This window comes from Tamandua tetradactyla, chromosome 16, assembly GCF_023851605.1.
Source record: "Tamandua tetradactyla isolate mTamTet1 chromosome 16, mTamTet1.pri, whole genome shotgun sequence".
Taxonomy (NCBI): domain Eukaryota; kingdom Metazoa; phylum Chordata; class Mammalia; order Pilosa; family Myrmecophagidae; genus Tamandua; species Tamandua tetradactyla.
In genome coordinates, this window is record NC_135342.1 from 66,506,461 (window position 1) to 66,510,184 (window position 3,724).

The window sequence follows — 3,724 nt, forward strand, 5'->3', positions numbered from 1 at the left end:
AATTCTTGCCTGCCTTTTAGAAGACCCAGGTTTGATTCCCAGCCTGTGCACTTCCAAAAAAAAATCAATAAATGGTGCAACAATTTGAGAGGGATTGTGTTGAATATGTACATCAATGGTGGAATATTTTTTTTTTTTTTTTAGAAACATGCCTCAAATGTTTTAATAGAATTTAGTTTTTCCTTAAACTGGCTTTTCATAGTCAAAACAAAACAAAGAAAACCACAGCCAATGTTAAAACTACTTAATAAACTTACAAACTTGAAAAATTAGACACTTCAAATAGGCAATAAACTTCATATTATGAAAGCAATATATTCCAAGTTTCAAAGATTTGACAAGTTCTGTAGACTGTCTTTCATGTAGACTGAGACTTTCAAATCCATGATATTCTGCCAGGTAGGACTGGGTATCATTCACTGGTTTGAGGTCGAATCCATTTCAAGGCATGTCGAGGTGGTACCGTAATGGTGGGATGGTAAAATGTACAGTCAGGTCTTGTACACTGAGTGTTAAATCTACAATGTTTTGGATGATAGAAGGGACATTCCATTTTCTTACAAGCAGGGAAGTAACGGCAGAGTTGACTACTAGAAGGTGATGCTGGTGTTGTAACTGCTGGTTTTGGAGGCAGTAATGGGATTCTTCTACTCACATGAGTGAAGGGACAATCTGGCTTTGTACATTTTGCATCATATTTACAATTTGGATGAACAAACAAACATTTTTCAGCAAATTTACAATTGGGAAAGGCTTTGCAAGGTGAAACAGGATGATGGTAAGCACACTCGTCACCATTTTTACAGGCAGGCCAGTATTTGCAGCGCTCCAAAAGTTTTTCTGGTTTTTGTGCCATACTCAATTCACTCATCTCAGCGTTTGAAAAGCCACCATTTGGGTCATCAAGCTGCCTGCTCATCAAGTGCAACTGCTGTGGGTGGAGGAGACCTTTGAGTCCCTTGTTTGAGGCTGCAGTTTGGTTTACGGGTTTCATTCCTTCAAAGCACATGTCCTCCTCTTGATCTGACATGTATCCTGGGGGGCTGGGGACACCATCCAGCGTCACTATAAACTTGGGACTTGCAGGTTTATCTGGTTGTACAAGATCTCGTGTCTGCATAAGGTGTCCTGATAGTACCCGAAGGGTATCTGCAGTCTTCATCCCCGACTCTTGGTTTGGTGCCACTACTATTTCCTCAGACAGCTTTGGCTTCTTCAGAATAAATGATCTTGTGTCTGCATGGACCATGGATTCCATGTCATAGTAATCTTGACTCTTTTCTGTATTATCTCCTTTTGTTTCCTCTTCTATAATGGGGGGACTTATTCTGGGGGTCCTGCTTTGCCCCTGGACCACTTCTGCCAGCAATTCTTCTTGAGAAGTTCGAGTTCTGGGAGCAACTGGAAGTGTTTGTTTCTGTGGGACTGTAGAGTAGTTTGTTGTTTTTGTTACAGATTCTTGAGCTTCAGAGATGGCCTTCAATATTAGATTCTTGTTAGCTTGTTTAGAAGGTGGAAGTGAAGGTCTCCTTTCAGGTTTTGCTGGCACTGACACACTGCTTGAAACACTTGCTGTCCGAGAACCATAATCATCATCTTCCTCCTCCTCTTCTCCATCATGATTGAATTTTTTTACTTTAATAACTGAACTTACCACAGGCAACTTTCTCTTCCGAAAGTTTTCTTCCTCAAGATTCATTTTTTCTGAGTTGTTTCTGAAGAAGGGACTGTAAGTCTCCTCTAAACTGTTAGGCACTTCTGGTTCACACAAATGTCCTGTTTCATATACACGGCTGTTCTGTATATCGAGTTGTTTGGGAGCATGAATATTGTTTGGCTGCTGTTGAAACTGCAACCTGTTTAAATGAGCACCACTATCTGCATTTCGACTTGCAGGTGGTCTATAAATTTCAATAGAAGGGCGAGAAGAACCATATGTAAGTGTCACTGTAGGTTTTTTCTGAGATAAAGGATTCTCCTGCACAAAATTGAGGTCTTCATCAATGAGATCATCTGGTTCTGGCTTTATATCAATCACATCTTCAGAGGGTGCCGGCTCCCTCAGAGGTTTCACTGTTGACATTAATCGGGTTGCAGCTCCATCATCATAAGTCTGTCTAACATTAGTGGTTTTCTGCTCCTGTGAACTTGTGGACACTCTGGAATCCCTTTTTTCAGGTCTACTGCTTGTAACTGCAAGTGGTGGCACTGCAGCTTCATGTCTTCTCTCATCTCCCCTACCAAAACTGCTCTTGTTTGAAGGCACATTACTATCAAAGATGTTGGTATCAGAAGACTTTAGACTAGAGGGTTCTGTCGTAACAGAGCGAAGTTTATCTAATACACCATGAAGCCATACGGTGAATCGAATTGTGTTGTTCCCTAGAAATAGGGACAGGTCCTCTGTCATTTGGTCCTGACTTTTCTTGTTGGCCACCATCACCATAATGTAATCAGGAAGTTCTTCATCAACATAAGCTCCTAATTCTTGCAATTTCCCCTTAATGGCACTTCGGATCTTGCGGCTGATCTCAGTGCCAATCTCCATGGCTCCGCGACTGGCGGCGGTCACCGCGCTGCGCAGCGTTTCGTTTACCTGGAGCCCGGCACCGGCTCCCACCCCTCCAATGGTGGAATATTGTCATCTTAACAATATTAAATCTTCCAATCCATGACCATGAGATGTCTCTCCATTTATTCAAGTCTTTACTTTCTTTCAAAATGTTCTGTTGGCACTACATCTCTTTCAAAAGTGTAGTTGGCACTTCCAGAGAAGATGGCGGCTTAGTAAGACGCGCGGGTCTTAGTTCCTCCTCCAGAACAGCAACTAAAGAAACAGAAACAATATGAAACAGCTCCCGGAGCCACGACAGAGACCAAAAAGACAGCGTACCCCATTCTGGAATGGCTGAACGGGCAGGGAGAATCCGCTACGGTGAGATACCCGAGGGGCGCGCGTTTTCCCGGCCGGGGCGGCTGGCGACTGGGGTCCCCTCCATGCACGTGGCTCCCCGGTCTGACTGGGAATGTTGGATAGCGGGACCCTCCCACCACGCTTGGCGTCTCGGGCCAGCTGGGCAATTTGGACCGGCACTCCCCCAAGCCGGTGACCCCCCCTCCACACGCAGTTTCCTGGGCCGACTGTGAGATTCGGATTGGCAAGTTAAAGGAGCCACAGCATCTTTTACTGGTGGGACCCGCAGACAGACGAGCGCCACAAGCGCCACCTACTGGGCAGGAAAAGAAAAACAGAGCCCAGAGATTTCACAGAAAAACCTGTCAACCAGCCGGGTCCCACACCCAGGGAAATCTGATCAAATGCCCAGACACCAGCAGAAAATAATGGATGACGCTCGGAAAATTGAAGATATGGCCCAGTCAAAGGAACAAACCAATAGTTCAAATGAGATACAGGAGCTGAGACAACTAATGCTGAATATACGAACAGAAATGGAAAAACTCTTCAAAAACCAAATCAATAAATTGAGGGAGGACATGAAGAAGACATGGGCTGAACAAAAAGAAGAAATAGAAAATCTGAAAAAACAAATCACAGAACTTATGGGAGTGAAGGACAAAGAAGAAAAAATGGAAAAAACAATGGATACCTACAATGGTAGATCTAAAGAGACAGAAGCTACAATTAGTGAACTGGAGGATGGAACATCTGAATTCCAAAAAGAAACAGAAACTATAGGGAAAAGAATGGAAAAACTTGAGCAGG

At 43.6% G+C, this 3,724-nt stretch overlaps 1 pseudogene; it reads right to left on the reverse strand.

Annotated features, from left to right (window-relative positions):
- Positions 1–295: 295 nt before the first annotated feature.
- Positions 296–2,621, reverse strand: LOC143659684 (zinc finger CCCH domain-containing protein 14 pseudogene; annotated as a pseudogene).
- Positions 2,622–3,724: the final 1,103 nt, after the last annotated feature.